The sequence below is a fragment of the Mustela nivalis genome (assembly GCF_964662115.1).
Source record: "Mustela nivalis genome assembly, chromosome: 3".
NCBI classification, from domain to species: Eukaryota; Metazoa; Chordata; class Mammalia; order Carnivora; family Mustelidae; genus Mustela; species Mustela nivalis.
This window is the reverse complement of record NC_139022.1, coordinates 35,609,428-35,627,420: the sequence shown is the minus strand read 5'-3', so window position 1 is coordinate 35,627,420 and position 17,993 is coordinate 35,609,428. Positions and strand designations below refer to the sequence as shown.

The following is a 17,993-nucleotide window of genomic DNA, read 5'->3' as shown; positions in this document are numbered from 1 at the left end:
GATACATTTGTCATCGATTCTTTCCTAAGACACCCAGCAAGTTCCTTTAAACAATGGACTACGCTGAAAACACTGTTGCTCTTTCACTTGGCATAATCGTCTAATTAAGGTGATTGAGGGCTATAAACAAGAAATTGGTAGCTTTCACTGGAGAAATGATGCTAGTTCCCCCGCCCCTGATCCGGGATTTGCCTTTCCACAGTTTTACTTCTGGGCAGTCAACCCCCACCGGAAGCAGAAGGTCCTCCTGGCGGGAGGTCAGAAGGTCACCAGGAGCCTAACGCCGCGTCCCTGACGTCACAGCGTCTGCGTCATTCCCCTCACGTCATCTTACCCCGCGGACGTTATATCATCTCGCATCCTCACAGGAAAGGTGAGTACAGTTCAATAAGATGTTTTGAGAGACGGAGACCGCATTCCTGTAACTTTTGTTATAGTGTATTGCTATCATTGTTCTATTTTATTACTAGTTATCGTTAATCTCTTCCCGTGCCTCGCTTATAAATTAAACTTCATCGTACCTATGGAGGTATAGGGAAAACATAGGATCGGGTACTATTTGCGGTTTCAGACTGGAGTTCTTGCCATGTGACCCCTGGGGATGGGGGGCGGGGGTGAACCTACTGTATTAAAACTCAACCACAATTGACAGGTCCCCGTCTTCATAATTAAGGTATGATGTTATGCTCTACATGATAAACGGAGAATTCCTTCAAATGCGTGTGTTAGAGAGCCAGGAGCTGTTTTGAGAGATTTAAATAATGCCAACAAAGTTATGTCTTTAATTGCTCAGTACCAAGAGCATAATGCTGCTAAGAGCATTAGTATAAATGCTGAGGTCAGAAAACATTTTCCCAGTAGTGCCGTGATAGTGTCATTAGAAAGAACCTCGCGTGCTGTGAGAGCAGCATTATTCAGAATACGGGCAGGACAGCCAATGCTTTCTATGGAATTGGTCTATGCTTTGCTTCAACTCTGAATAAACTTTTTCTGCACCTTTGCCCAGACAACTGCGGGGTCTACATCAAAAGCAATACAATGTATCTCATTAACTCCCGGCTTATAAGGGAGTCCCTGTTAAAATTTTCTAATGTTTCTAAGTCTCCTCTAGAAGGGGCTTTATTCACAAAGGCCTTATAAGCAAGCCTCTTGCTCAAGGGAAATACTGTGCAAGCGAAAGGAAAACGTTTTCTGATCTTGGTTATTTGCATTCCTGACTGTGCTGCAAAAAGTTGAGGCATTTAGATCTTTGGTAACCTATAGTAATGAATGTGATCGTTACACTTTTTAGTATTGCTATAGACTTTGTCCTGGCAGTTGAATATTTGCTCACCGTTTTGAAATCAGAAAATACTTCTGATAGCAGTACATTTAAAGACGCATTCAAGCTGAATGTCTGAGGATATAGACTGTGAAAGGTCATTACAACCTCTGTCATGACTGATTATTTTATCCTCACCTAAATTCCACTAAGTAAAAAAAAAAAAAATCATCTTATCATTTTCTTTGGTACAAATTGAGGAAATCATTCATGTTTTATATTCAGTATATGCTGCTTTATATCTGACAGTTTTTATATTGAATGAACAGTTGAATATTATATAAAAAGCTTCAAAGGACTTTTACTTTCCCATTTAATAAGCATCTGTGGTTCAGAAACTCATCATAAAAAGTTTGTGTTTTGGCATTTGGAGTTTCAAATATATGAAAATGACACATCACCAATTTGCTATTACAAACTGCTGCAAAATTTGATGGTTGAATTTGTTGAACCTATAGCTGTATCAATGCCATCGGTCACTCAAAAGTCTGAACTCTTATGACCTGTAAACAGAGCTGAAGGGTTGCAAGCTTGCCAACTAACAATAAATTGAACTTACTGACCTCTAATGAAGAAAAGGTAAACTTGCTATTTGCCTACAAGGGAGATCTATACGGTTAACCTTTGAACAACATGAGTTGGAACTGTATGTGTCTATTTACACGCAAATTTTTAAAGATCAATAATGTAGTGTACTATAAGTGTATTATCTCTTCCTTGTGGTTTTCTTTCTTTGTTTTTAAGATTTTATTTTTAAGTAATCTCTACACCCAACCTGGAGCTTGAACTCACAACCCCAAGATCAAGAGCCTCACCTTCTTCCGACTGAACTAGCCACATGCTGTCTTTAGTTGTCTTAATAGTTTTAGTTGTCTTAATAGTTTTAGTTGTCTTAATAGTTGTCTTAATAGTTGTCTATTTTAATATAAAATAATTTTTAATAGTTTTCTTAACTATAAAACTTTATAGTTTTCTTATTTTTTCTCTAACTTATTTTATTGTAAGATTATAGCATATAGTATGTATAACATAAAAATATATGCTAATCAACTAATGCCTTTTAATTTAAATTCAGGTAACATATAATGTATTATTGGTTTCAGAGGTAGAGGTCAGTGATTCTTATAATATCTAGTGCTCATTGCATCATGTGCCCTCCTTACTGCCCATCACCCAGCTAGCTACCCCATCCCCCTACCCCCTCTGTTTATGTTAACAGTAAAGCTTCTTGTCAACAGTGGACTATTAGCCATTATATTTTTTAGGGAGTCAAAAGTTATATACAGATTTTTAACTGCAGGGTCAGTGCCCCTAACCCCTAGATTGTTCAAATGTCAGCTGTGCTTGTGAAGATACTGTTTGCTTGAGAAAGCCCAAGTTGATCTTGCATAAGGTTTTGAGAAGCTTGGCTTTCAGGGATTGGTGGGCTTTCAGAAGCAGGAGTGTGTAGAGATGGAAGGATGTTCAGTTGCATTAGTGTGGTCATTGGAGAAAGGCTGTTGTTGACCAGCTAACCATGACCTTCAGGAGCATGTCTCCTGGAGTGAGGTCCTTTCTGAATGGCTCTAGTTGGGAAACTTGGGCTGTTACAGATGGTAGACTTTTGGAATGAAGGAAGGGGGTGGAGGGGAATGGTGGATGGAGGGCGCGGTTATCACTGAATGGCTTTCAGGAGCTTGGGGCTGCTCTTGATTTGCTATTTTAGACTCTTGGAATCAGGTTGTTGTTAACTGGCTGCTTTCCAGAAGCAGGGCCAAAGGAGGGAGGCTCTGGCTGTTTTGCTGGTTTTCTGAGCATGGGTATTGATACAAAGTTAACTTGAATTAACAGTGCTTACTTGTTCACAGTTTGGGAAGTCTTTCCTTGAGTATGAAAAATAAATACTTTTAATTCCGGGGTTCCCTGGTTGGTCTCCCTGAAGCCAAAGCTGCAGGAGAGACAGTAAGAAATTGTTCACATGTTTGCAAAGGTATGGTTTTTTCAGCTGGTCTTGCCATGGGAGTGATGGAAGCACCAATCACTGGGGCAGAAAAATAGCTCTAACTGCTGAATTTTGTAATTTCTTAAGTAAAGCTGAATACAGGGCACTTGAGGTATCATGACAAATATAGGACACAGGACAACATAATTAAGTATGGGGCATGTCCTATGTATATAGGATAACCAGCAACCCCACCTAAAAATAATATTCTAGCTCTAACAAACACAAAGCAGTTTACATAACAATAAAAAGATTTGCTCTCCAAAATTTAAGAAATTTAAAAAAATATATCATTTGAATGGTCTGGGTGTCTTTAAAAACATTAATTATATTGAGCTTTTGTCTTTTTCCCCCCTCTATCTCTCTCATTTAATCTCCCCAAACTATATAGAGACATTTAAGAGCTGTTTTGTAGAAGAAGGTGCTTAGTTTTTCCTTTTGTTGGTGATGGTAATAATTTCCCACTAAAAGATTCTTAAAATGAGGTCTGACTTTGCGTTTAACCCTTTTGCTTTTGCTTATCTCTTTGCTTTATTCAAGACTCTACCCTCTCTGTGATCAATAAATACCACCAGGCATGTGAATAATGGGTAGTGTTGCTTTTTAAAAAGTAAGAATTTCATATTTCTTTAGAATTCTCTTAAAGTAGCTTATGCAAATCATAAAGCAAAAGCATTTTTAAATAGTCTTCAAGAAATCTCTCATAGATCCCTTAATGGAGACCAAATCATAATAATACTGATATAAATGTGCTTTATTTTATTCTATATGTAAATATTCTAGAAGAATAGTTGTGGTTTAGAGGAAGTCTATTATAATTCATTTTCTGGGACCTAATTATAGTTCCAGGAACCTGCAAGCCCATTCAGCAGAGGCAATGGAGTCAAAGGAGGTCATGGTTATTAATTAGGGAATCTTGTGTGCAGAACAGGGCAAAGGTTGGCCTCTCCCCCTTTCCCCACTTACACAAAGCAGTGGCAACAGCTCTTGACCCCCATGATGGACCCTAGGTCTGAAACAGGAGAGCAGTGCCCCACACAGCTGCTGACTCACAAGAGGACTCTCACACAGAAGACATGTATTGGGACATCTCCAGCCACATGTCCTGCCCCACCCCACAATCCCTGGAGGCAAGATGTAGGAAACAGAAGCCAAATGCACAGACATGTATACACAGAACCTCAGATACAGAGTTAAGCACAAAACCAAGAATCACCATTTGAGTAATACTGGAAAACAAAAGCATTAGCCCCAATGAAAAACCAACACTTGGAGAGAAGATTCTAAGATAGTTCTAATGAATATCTTTGTGTAAGAGGAATACAGATATATATGTATACATATATATCTGTATTCCTCTTACACAAACATACATATACATATATATACACATATATATGTATTTCATATATAATATGTACACACATATATACATATATAGTATATGTACACATATATACATATACATATACACACATATACACATATATGTATATATACATATATGTATTTCATATATAATAAGATATGCAATTATGAATACAAACCATTCTTAGAAGTCAAGAACATAATCATAGAAAACTTGAAAACTCAGTCAATAAGTTCTATAGAAGAATTGACAGAAGTGAAGATTAAATGTTCATAAGAAGATCTATAACTTAGTTATAAGCAAACTTATATATATAAGTTATAAGTTTGCTTATAACTAAGTTTAGCACAGCCCAGAAGTCCTGATGTCTACCTCAGGGGAGGGAAGATGGGAGAGAAGGAAAAGAGGGGCTTGCCAGAGGGAGGAAGGCTCTAAAAAATAAAGTCTTTGAAGAAATATTTAAGTAAAGAATTGATTAAAATAGTTAAATAAGAAGTCTTTAGTAGATATTAACAAGTATTACTGCATTTTATATATTTATTCAAAGACCTCCTTGGAACACAACCTGTTACCCCTTCTCAGATAAATATAGTCAGATGACCAGACTTCTGCAGGAGTAGCATGTAAATTGAAGCATTTGGGGAGGTATGAGAAGATTCTGTCAAATTGTGCCTCTGTGACTTGTTGAGAGACATTGAAGTCTAAATTCATGCGGGGAATGAAGGCTTTCTTTGAATGGGAAAAACGCACTGGTCACATGAGGTGAGGGATATGTGTTGTGCGAGAACAGATTCCAGACCCTTGAGTGCTTACAGATGAAAGTTATTTCCTCAGCTTTGCCTTTTTGAGTTGATGATCTCATCCTATACTTCTGTTTAATGAGTTCTAGCATATTCTTTTCCTTTCCTTCTTTTTTGAAGAGGATTTTTTTTAATTTAAAGATGTATTTAGGGGCGCCTGGGTGGCTCAGTGGGTTAAACTGCTGCATTTGGCTCAGGTCATGATCTCAGGGTCCTGGGATCGAGCCCCGCATCGGGCTCTCCGCTCAACAGGGAGCCTGCTTCCTTCTCTCTCTCTGCCTGCCTCTCTCTGCCTGCTTGTGATCTCTGTCAAATAAATAAATAAAATCTTTTTTTTTTTAAAGATTTTATTTATTTATTTGACAGAGAGAAATCACAAGTAGATGGAGAGGCAGGAAGAGAGAGAGAGAGGGAAGCAGGTTCCCTGCTGAGCAGAGAGCCCGATGCGGGACTCGATCCCAGGACCCTGAGATCATGACCTGAGCCAAAGGCAGCGGCTTAACCCACTGAGCCACCCAGGTGCCCAATAAATAAAATCTTAAAAAAAAAAAAGATGTATTTATTTATTTTAGAGAGAGAGAGAGCACAGAGAGAGGGACAATGGGAGAGGGAAAACGAACTCCAAGCAGGTTGTACGCTTAGCCTGGAGCTTCACGGAGGACTTGATCTCATGACCCTGAGAGGATACTTTCCATATTATGAGGATATTGCATAATTTTAATGACATTATAATTTTAAATCTGTGTCTTTACAGAAAACAACAGGTATGGTAGAAAAAATAGAAAATCAAAATAGACCAGTATTTATGGGGAAAATAGGAAAAAAATTTCTAGAACCAAACATTTATCCACGAAAGTATCACCAAGCCACATTATTCTGTTGGCAAATTATCCCAAACATTCAAGAATAGATCATTCAGGTTCTAGAAAGTGACCCAGACATGGATGAGAAGTTCCCTACTTCATTCTGTTGGGCTGACCAAACAAAACCAAACAAAACTATAAGCCAACTTTAATCGGATACCCAGCTGTAAAAAGCACAAATGAAGTATTAGCAAATGAAATGCACCAGTGTATTAGCAAGTAGAGTTTATCTCAGGAGTGTAAGGATGGTTCCATATTAGAAGATATATTAATGTTATTTACAAAAATAAGAGATCAGAGAGAATAAATTTTATGATCTTGAGGTGAGAAAGACATCACTAGATGTCTTTCCTTTCCACACAAAACTAGGTGTCTTTCCTTTCCACACAAAACTCAAGAAAGACCGCTTTGGCAAATGCCTTTATGTCTAAAGGATAAGACATATCCTTTTATCCTTTAGAACAGAGTTGATTTTTTTTTCTTCTTTGGGGGGGGGAGCAATTTGGCTGAATCTATTAACACATTAAATGTGCATACTTCCCGAGTCACTAACTGTACTTATAGGGTTCTATCCTAAAGAAGTTCTAATTGCACAGGTTCTCAAAGATGTATAGTTCAGTGAGGTAACAGTTTGGAAACTGGGACTTTTTTTTAAAAGATTTTATTTATTTATTTGACAGAGAGAGAGATCACAAGTAGGCAGAGAAGCAGGCAGAGAGAGGAGGAAGCAGGCTCCCTGATGAGCAGAAAGCCCGATGCGGGACTCAATCCCAGGACCCTGAGATCATGACTTGAGCCAAAGGCAGCAGCTTAACCCACTGAGCCTCCCAAGGCACCCTGGAAACTTGGACATTTTGATTCAGTTTTTGCAATATCCGGAAAGCTACAGAGAAATTTGGGGAAGTGACTCCGGGTCAATTAGGGTGACTGAATGGTCTAAGAGTAATTCCCACTCCCTTGCCCTTGATTGGCTTAGAAATGGGCGGGTGACCTACACTTAGCCAATCAGATGTGAGGTATCTTTAGAGCCGATTTCTGGGAAAGTTCTTTTTCATTCTTAAGAACTAAGGGCAGCTAATCTCTTAACTCCATTTGGCTGTGCAAATAAGGAAGTATGTAATTCTGTCAGTCATTTTATGTGCAGAGGTGAGCCAGACTTGGGATGAAATCGATGCCGAGAATGGCAGGGTAGAGAGATGGAAAGCACCGGCTCCACGATGGCTTTGTTGAGCCAATGCATCAGCAAGAAAGCCTGCTTTGTGTCTCAGATTCTGGTTCCGTGAGCTAAGAACTTCTTTACTGTTATAAAGCGGTTTGAGTCAGAGTTTCTATTACCTTCAGCCAAATGTATCCTAACTGATGGAGTGTACAATGTAGAATAAGGAGACAGCCAAACAACCTAAATGCTTCTAAGCAGGAGAGTAGTTAAATAAATTATAGAATATTACTCATTGTGGGATATTAGGCAGTCACTAAAATAAGGGAGATCTGTGTGTATGGATTTGCAGAAGTCTTCAAGATATTAATAAGTGACTAAAGCAAATCTTGAAACAATACCTGTACATGATCCCATTGATATTTTGAAATCTATATACATGTAAACATTTGTTTTCAAATGTATACAAATAGAACTGAAAAGACGCATAACTCTGGAGAAGAAAGTGGAAGTATAGGGGTGGAAATGAAAGATCCAAGTTTTATGTTGTATTTTTCATCTTTATGTATTTTTTAATATTTTACAGTGTGAGAGAAGCCATACATTTATCTTGTGTTTAAGGAAAATGCTCTATTTATGGGCACCCAGGTGGCTCAGTTGGTTAAGCATCTGACTCTTGATTTTCGTTCAGGCCATGATCTCAGGCCTGTGTTAGGTTCCATGATGGATGTGGATTCTCTCTCTTCCTCTCCCTCTGCCCTTCCCACCTCTCAAAAAAAAAAGAAAGAAAGAAAGAAAAAAAGGAAAATGCACAGTTCATTGTATTACACAAAGCTGCATGATCCTTTTAATTCTACTTCTTTCATAACTTGCCTTAAGATCACGTAAGTCTAAAAATGTTTATTTTTCCTTTTCTTTCGATAAGTGGTGACAGAGAACACATCAGTGGTATTCACTGTATTTGACAATCACTAACACTTGTCTCCAGGAAAGGTTCCATGCTGTTAACTAACTGGAATTTAAATACCAACTTAAAAAGAGTAAGATTCCATGCTTTCTCTAAGTACAGGTGTCTGACTGTAAGATCTGTCTTTTCGGTGGCTGTGATCCAAATGGTTAATACTGTAGGCTAAGGAAGATAGGGCCTCCACACCTGTGGACTCTTTCACTGATCCATAGTGTGAGTGAAACCAGAAAACACTATGAATCAAAATTAACCTGGGAAATGTTCCAGAGCAAGTTGGAAGTGTCTAGCTAACTTTAGGAATAAATGAATTCCAGATTCCTCTGACTGTTGGGTCTCTTTACTAATCTCATAGCTAATAACTAAGAACTACTATTGAGGCTTTTGTGTATGTGACTTTGTTGGTCCCGCTTCAGGATACCATGGCCCTGACTATATCCCTTAGGACATCATAGTTGTTTTGCTATTTTGTAATAGTCTACTTATATATCTGCTGCTTGCAACATGTCTTATATAAAGAAATTCCCTGCAATAAATCCTCATATATGTGATATATAATCTCCTGTTGATTCTGTTCTCTGGAGGAAACCCAACTAACACCCATATGTATGATGTGATACATGTATGTATGTGATACAAGTATGATGTAACTCAGTGTTAAGCAAAACAAAGGTGGAATTGCAGTTTAGTGTTGGCAGAAATAGTAAATAGGTAAGCTGTATGTATTTTCAAGTGGTGTGTACCAAGAAGGAAAACAGACAGACAGGTTATTGAGTGGAAATTATAGAAAGGACCTAATTTAAACCAAGTGGTCAGGGATGGCCTCTCTAGGGAGGTGATGTAGAGGGAGAAATGTGAAACAGTATCAGGCTCAAAAAATGCAGAGAGGGTCATAGGCAGAGGGAACAAACAGTATGTGCAAAGGCCCTGGGAGCAGATGAGTGCTGGCCTTCTTCCTGGGATTACCAGAAGATTGGAAAGTACTAAGTATTCTGACCTCTCCCTTGAGACTCTGATACTACACCAATCATCTGTTTGACATACCTGTGTAAATGGATTTTTTGTTTCTTTCCCCTCCACTAAATGAAAGTTCCATAAAGGCCGGGATTTTTGTCTGTCTTGTTTTACTGCACTGTCTTCAACTATGTTGGAAAATTCATGCCTGGGATGCCTGGGTGGCTCGGTCAGTTAACTGGCTTCCTTCAGCTCAGGTCATGATCCCAGGATCCTGGGATTGAGGCCCAGTCGGCTTCTTGCTTAGCGGGAAGCCTGCTTCTCCCTCTGCCTGCCTCTCCCCCTGCTTGGGCATTCATTCTCTCTCTCTCTCTCTCTGACAAAAAATAAATAAAAACAAGCTTTAAAAAGAAAAAAAAAAAAATAAAAGTTCCTGCTACTTAGAAGGTACCCATAAATATTGAATGAATGATGGGTGGATGGGTGCATGGATGGATGGGTGGATGGTTAGGACAGTTAGAAAAAATCGCAAGGGTCCAGATTAGTTAACATGGAAGTGATGAGGATAGAGAAGGGTCAACATGTTTGAGGTACCTTTTGGGGCTCATCAGTAGCACTGGCTGACAGGTGGGAAGTATGATAAAGAAAAGGAAGAAGTCCAGTGGCTCATAGGTTTCCAGCCTGAATGGATGAAATGGTGAATTTAATTGCCATCAATGTGTTGAACAAAAGTCAGTTGCCTTAATGTTCACTGATTTTCAAGTCTTTATTTCAGGTTTACTTTTTCCTTTATGTATTTTTCCCCCCATAGGCTTTAGCTTTTTCTAGAAAAAAAATTTGTTTCTTTCATGGTATAAAGTAAGCATCTTCATAGTTTGAAGAACTGTGTTTGGATGACTTTAAGGGACTTTTAGCTATAGTGATATCTAATGAACAGGAAAATTCCACATGTCACCAAGAATACTCGTTCTTGGTGCAATAAGCACAGAATGTTATTTGATTATTTCATATTCATTCTCCCATGGATGTGCAGTAGTTTTCCAGAGGTCAGATGATGAGTGATCTCACAACAAACTGAATGCAGAAGCAGACAGGAGGACCCAGATTTCTTCTATTAAGCCAGACATTAAAGAGATTTTCAGGGCGCCTGGGTGGCTCAGTGGGTTAGGCCGCTGCCTTCGGCTCAGGTCATGATCTCAGGGTTCTGGGATTGAGCCCCACATCGGGCTCTCTGCTCAGCAGGGAGCCTGCTTCCTCCTCTCTCTCTGCCTGCCTCTCTGCTTACTTGTGATCTCTGTCTGTCAAATAAATAAATAAAATCTTAAAAAAAAGAGATTTTCAAAATATAAAACAATGCCACTCTCCTCATTATGTATTTTTTGTTTTAAAAAACACAGTTTTCAGAAAAATGCTGTTGATGTTAACATGTAATGCATTTTACTGTTATTTTAAAATAAGTTAATACATGTTTTTAAAATCACTGTTTTAACTTCTATACAACAAATATCAATAGATACAATTTATATACACAAAACCTGTTTGGGGCATTCAGTTTTTTTTGAGTAGGAGAGGGGCAAAGGGAGTTGGAGAGAGAGAGTCTTAAGCAGGCTCCACACTCAGCACGGAGTCCCACCCAGGGCTCCATTTTCACAACCCTGAGATTGTGACCCAAACTGAAATCAAGAGTTGGGCTCTTAACTGAGTGAGGCACCCCAGGTGTTCAATAATTTTTAAGACAGTTTTCTTTTCCTTTTTTTTTTTTTTTTAAGATTTTATCTATTTATTTGACAGAGAGAGACCCAACAAGAGAGGGAACACAAGCAGGGGGAATGGGAGAGGGGGAAGAAAGCTTCCTGCTGGGCAGGGAGCCTGATGTGGGACACTCTATCCCAGGACCCTGGAATCATGAACTGAGCTGAAGGCAGACGTTTAGCGACTGAGCCACCCAGGCACCCCTAAGACCATTTCTTTGAGCCAAAAAGTTCGAGAATTGTCCCAGGTTTATTTTTCCTCTATAAAAGAATCTTATGGGATCTGAGTGAGTACTCTTTCTTGCTTCCCAATCTCCCGTGCATTTCAATTCTGTGTGGCTTATAACCAACCAAGCTTGACCAGGTGGACAAATATACTGTTAGGACTTTGGAGAAGCCTTTTGTCTATTCAAGGGTAAACAGTGGTGGTTTCCATGAAGACTAAGTAAAAAACTGGAAAAACAAGCTCTCAGAATTCCATTCGAGTAGCCGAGTCTAGTCAACACTGAAAGAGGAACAGATGGGGCATTATTAAAACAAAGATGTTTTAGGCATGCATAATATGACACAGTAAAAACAGCATTGTCCTTGAAGCAAGCATTCTTGGACTTAAGATTTCTATTTCTTGCTCTCTGTTTTTTCTTGGGAAAAAAAAGAAATCAAACCTCTCTGGGCTGTAACTTGCTCATCTGGAGTTTATAGTGGAATCTAACATTCATTCATTCATTCATTCATTCATACATTTCTTTCTTTTTTTTTTAATTCAACAAATATTTACTAATTATCTGCTTGGATCCAGGCACATTAAGTACTGGCGATACAGAGGTAAATAATTTAATATCTGATGCTGAGGTTTTCACAGGCTACAAGGAAGATAAATGTATTTAAATTATTTAAGTTACTCTGACTTTAAAACAGCTCCCTGTATCCACAACTGTTTATCTCTTTACCTCCCCAGGTATTTCTTCATAGCCTTCATCATCACATGATACATGTTTCTGTATTTATTTTGAGGGGAGGATGCTTCTTATCTTCCTCCTCACCAAACTGTAAGTTACAGGAAGATAGGCACTTTATCTTGTTGACCAATCTTCTTCCCAGTACATGAGTGACATTCGATAACTATTTGTTGAATAGTTGAATAGAATGTTGAATAGAATAGAATGAATGAAAGTTGAATAGAATAGAATGAATGAAAGAAAATACTGGGGAAAGGAAGAGAAAAGAGAATGCATAGGAAAACAAATCAATGTATTTATTGAGAAAAGAAGGAGAAGTTGATATTATATGATGTTTCAGAGAGACAGAAAATGTTCCAGGCAGAGGGAAGAGCATGTATGTACAAAGAGCATGTACATCAAAATGTGGGACGTTCAATAAAGACAGCTCAAGCACGCGATCTGTAGGGCAGGGAGCAGCGTGTGAGAGATGGGAGGCTCTAACATTCTGTTAATCTATCAAGGAATGAGTGGCTCTCTACCATCCTTCTACGTGCCTACCAAGGCAAGGTGGACTTGACTGTGAACTGGACTGAGAGATCCAGTGTTTGTGTGGGGGAGGTTATTAGCCATAAAAGGAAAAAACTGTTGTTTCCCTTCTCACACTCAGTACTCTGAATATCTCACTTCTAGTCACTGAACATACGGAGTTTTTTCTCACACTGACCAGTTCTCCAACACCAGCCGGCATCCTACAATTTAACTCCATTCTGACACTGTCTGCCTGGAGGTAGGGTCAGATCCTGCAAGTTAGAGATCCACCCCCACAAGACTGCCCCCCACTTCAGACGCCAGCTGCAAGGCTGCTTTGTCACCTTGCTTTGGATGGCTATAAATTGGAAGTTCCCACAGCCTCCTCCTCAGGTTTGATAATTTGCTAGAATGGCTCACAGAATTCAGAAAAACAAAACAAAACAAAAAACAAAAAAACAGTTTTACTTAGTGAGTTACTGGTTTACTATCAAAGAATACAACTCAGGAACAGATGAATGTAGGAGAGATGCATGCAAGGGCCAGCTATGGGGGAAGGAGGCAGAGCCCCATATCCCCTCAGTCATACCATCCTCCCAACACCTCCACGTCTTCACCAACCCAGAAGCTCTCTGAACTCCAGCTTTCATACTTCGGGGTTTTTTTTGTTTGTTTGTTTTGTTTTATGAAGGCTTCTTTATTTAAGCATGATTGATTAAATCATTGTCCTTTGGTGACTAAGTCAACCTCCAGACCCTCCCACTCCGTGGTGATTAGAGGTCAGGTTGAAAGTTCAAACTCTCTAGTCACAAAGTTGGTTTCCCTGGAAACCAGCCCCCATTCTTGTTATCTGAGGGCTTTCCAAAATCCACTCCAGGAACTCTAAACTCAGAGGGGTTGATAGGGGATACTTGTAAATAACAAAAGACACTCCTTTTACCTTTATGCTCTGGAGCTGTTTTGGGAAGTAGTACCAAAGAACAAAGGTGCTCTAATTTCTCTGATTATTTAGGAAATGACAAAAGTTTTAGAAGTTGTGTGTAGGAGTGGAAGACCAAATTTATATTTCTTATTAACAATCACAGTATCACAGCCATCATCTAACAATGTTGATAACGTTGTTGTGATTATGGCTCATGCATACTGGGTTCTTACTAAGTGAAAAGCACTTGACATATATTATATAATTTTCAAGCACCTTCAGGAGTTGGGAGACTATTATGAATTCCCATTGTATAGATAAGGGTGTCAGTGCAAAGACTGACACCTTCAGTCTCTGGGAACTATGGGACCTTCTCAAAGTCAGTGGGGAACTATGATGGCCGGCCAGTGTGTCTATAAAGGCTCTCAGTGATCTAACCCCAGGCATTCCCACCCTTCTGTTGTTTACTCCCATCTTAAAATCAGACCTGATCTGAATAAAATCAATAGAACATGATATAAGTGAGAGTGTATGACTTCAGAGGCTAACTGAACTCAAGGGGTTTGTCCCCATCATATTGAACGAAATACAAGAAGTGTTGAAAGCAAAGAATTTTGTATTAACTTGTTACAGGTAAGGAGACAGGCAGCCAACTCTCAGAATACTTGTCTCCTCATGAGGTTAGGACAGGAAGATTTATTCAGTGCATTGGGCTGGGGCAGGAAGCTCGCATAGGCTCTTTGGTTCAATTGTGCACGATTAGCCTGCCCACAGATAAGTACATATCATATGTTCAAAAAATGGGAAAAACTCTGCCCAGAGGAGGCGATCTTAGTATTATAATGAGATAAAGTTAACTTCAGAACAATTCAGGGGGGCTTTTGCCTGGATCCTCAGCTCCAGTCCAGCTCAAACTGGCTCCCATGAGGGGTTATCAGGTGAAACACCTAGCTAGCTAGCTGGGTATCTCCTTGGCTGGGACTGCTGGTTCTCCAAACCAAAACACATTCCTTCCCTGCTTTTGTCCCTTGCCTTCCTTTCTGCAGATAGCTTTCAGCCCTCTTATTTGAGTGACTTCCTGCTGCAACCCAGCTAACAATTATAGCTTCAAGCTTGATCTTTTGAATTAGTCTGGATGAAACCATGCCGTGAAGACACTTGAGCAGCCCTGTGAAGAAGAACTGAGATCTCCCATGAAAAGCCAGCATCAACCAAAGGACCCACCTCACAAGAGGCTAAACACAATCCAAAAGCAAGCCAAAAGCACATATTCACATGACAGCAGGCCTGCATTGTTTTGCATTCCTTCAGTATGGGTGTACTTACCTGACTGTCAAAATTTAACCACTTACTGTATGGTTTTGACAAATAATATTAAAAGACTTGCTTACAAGAAGGTTTAATTATAATTCTGTGGTCATATTCCCAGGAATAATGACTAAATCTTTGTTAATTTATTTTCCTCCTTTGTGTTTGAGTGCATCAGGGACCCTCTGTAGGCTGCCAATATTAGTATTGATGCAGCACTTACCCAGATAATACTTCATTTTCCAAATTGAAACACCTGCGATAAGACCTTAGAGTAGAAAGACTTTGTGAAATCTGAAATGTGAGGCAACTTCCTCTTTTCTGATGATCCTTAACTTCTACTTAGGCATTGATAAGCATCAGAATAAGTCTGTGAGACTGGTATTCTGGATCTAGGTGGAGTCAACAGTACAGAGTTTGGCCTGAGCAAGGGTTTCTCTCTTTCTAAGCAGGGTGGCTTCCTTGGGGACAGAAATTAAAGGTCAAGTTAAAAGGAAAAATGCAGGGCACCTGGGTGGCTCAGTGAGTTAAAGCCTCTGCCTCCGGCTCAGGTCATGATCCCAGAGTCCTGGGTCCTGGGATGGAGCCCCGAGTCGGGCTCTCTGCTCAGCAGGGAGCCTGCTTCTCTTCCCCTCTCTGCCTGCCTCTCTGCCTACTTGTGATCTCTGTCAAATAAATAAATAAAATCTTTTTTTAAAAAATGGAAAAATGCTCTTGGACTTTGAGATAAAAGTCCTAATGCAGAGGCAGTTTTCTAGAGAAGCAGCTGAATTCAATTTATGGGGACAACAGCCCGATAGAGGCTGGGTCTTCATTTCAGCATAAAGGCAACTGGATGGAAAGTGCTAGGAGAATGGGAGTTTCCTTCCAAAAACTTTGGGCTTTGTGTTTCTAGAGTAGCATGAGGTGGGACTGTAGTTATTCATTTGGGAGTTATTGGACAAGTTGACCCTAGAACACTGAAGGATTGGGGAGGGACTGGGGTTTTATCTGGAAAATCACCTAGCACCTGTATCTGGCATATGGTAGAGATCCACTGTAGGCTTGTCATATGTGAACCCACGTTTGTTTGACTCTACCCAAGGTAGGTTCTTAGTAATAGAAAAGCTTATCCAGAATCTAATTCAAAGCAACCATCTTGTCAAGACAAGTGCTCTGTGTAAATCTCCCCAATTTGAATTGAGGATTCAGTGTAAACACATAGGGAGCCTCTGCTTTGTGCCCGACACCGTGTTCTGTACTTTTATGTACATGTTTACCTGTTCCTTGCACCAGTCCTCACCTTAGAGCTTTACTCTGCTCTGCCAGCAGAAACAGAAGCCCCACTGCTGCTCGCCGGCAAGACCTCCAGTGCTGATGGAGCCCAGAATGTTCTACCTCTGTAGAGGAGCTGACCCATGGGCTCTGAGTTCCCTGTCTCCCTTTCCCCACAAACCTTCTGGGTAAGAACAAATTGTTTGCTTCTCTGTGGTACTGTTAATTGCTGCTCAAGAACTACTTTTAAGCCTAAAAAAATTGATACCCTATGTTAAATCCATATCTTTCCACAGAAAAGAGCAGTAACCTATTCATTTCCCCTGATTTTACATATCATTTAAAGAGAATGATTTCCCACTCATTTTGTGGAGAAACTGAGATAAAGGGAGACTAATCCCAAATTATACTTAGATTTTGTAATTAAAAAAATGTTTTAATGTACTAAATTGATATTTCTCAAATTTAAGAATTATATTAATCTTTTTAAGGGGAAAGAATTCTCATAAAATCCCAAGAATATGCCTACTTATTTCAGTGGGAAAAACACTATCTTACAAAACAAGTCCTGGGACGCCTGGGTGGCTCAGTCGGTTAAGCATCTGCCTTCGGCTCAGGTCATGATCTCAGGGTCTTGGGATCAAGTCCCATATCCGGCTCCTTGTTCGTGGGGAGCCTGCTTCTCCCTCTGCTTGCAGCTCCCCCTTCTTGTGCTCTGTCTCTCTCTCTCTCTCTCAAGTAAATAAATAAAATCAGAAGAAAGAAGGAAAGGAAGGAAGGAAGAGAAGCTCTTAGTATGCAAAATATATGAAGAACTTATACAACTCCATATTCCAAATCTACAAATAATCCTTTAAAAATGTGCAGAAGACACAAACAGATATTTCTCCAAAGAAGACGTATCGATGGCCAACAGATGCAACAAAATGGTCAACCATCATTCATCATCCAGAAAATTCAAATCAAAACTACAGAGAGATATCACCTCCAAAGCTTAAGAAACAAGTTTTGGCAAGGATGTGGAGGACAAGGAACCCTCATGCACTGTGGGCAGGAGTGCAGACTGGCACAGCCACTCTGGAAAACAGTATGGAGGTACCTCAAGAAGTTAAAAATAGAGGGGTGCCTGGGTAGCTCAGTGGGTTAAAGCCTCTGCCTTTGGCCTGGTCATGATCTCAGGGTCCTGGGATCGAGCCCTGCATCAGGCTCTCTGCTTAGCAGGGAGCCTGCTTTCCTTCCCCTCTCTCTGCCTACTTGTGATGTCTCTCTGTTAAATAAATAAATAAATAAAATATTTTTTAAAAAGAAGTTAAAAATAGAGCTACCCTACAATCCAATAATCACACTATTGAGTCTTTAACCAAAGAATACAGAAACACTAATTTGAAAAGCTATATGCACTGCTGTAGTTATTGCAAAATTATTGACAATAGCCAAATTATGGAAGCAGCCCAAGGCTCCATCAACTGATGAACGGATAAAGAAGATGTACTAACTATATATATACAGGGAAATATTATTCAGCCATAAAAAGAATGACATCTTGCTGTTTGCAATAACATAGATGGAATTAAAGGATATAATACTAAGTAAAATATGCCAGCCAGAGAAAGACTAATACCATATGATTTCACTCACATATGGAATTTAAGAAACAAACACATGAACAAAGAAAAAAAAAAGAAGTCTGAAAAAAAGGAACAAAAGTTTTCTCCAAAAGAAGTTTTTCATATATGAATTATCACTGCAAATGGATGATCTCTTTATAGCCAATAAAGGATTTTTTATACCATCTTTAAAATGGAAACTCACCATTTAGACTTCTTCACAAAACACTCAAGCCCTTAGGAATGCTGCTAAGTCCCTCCCCTCTACCTCCCA

General features: G+C 39.5%; 1 long non-coding RNA gene across 1 annotated transcript in view; it reads left to right on the top strand.

Annotated features, from left to right (window-relative positions):
- The first annotated feature begins 324 nt into the window (after window positions 1–324).
- Window positions 325–17,993, top strand: part of LOC309861810 — a 60,798-nt gene continuing 43,129 nt past the window's right edge. The window contains exon 1 of the long non-coding RNA XR_014310214.1: window positions 325–373. This is a non-coding gene — a long non-coding RNA (uncharacterized lncRNA). The remainder of the gene's footprint in view (window positions 374–17,993) is intronic.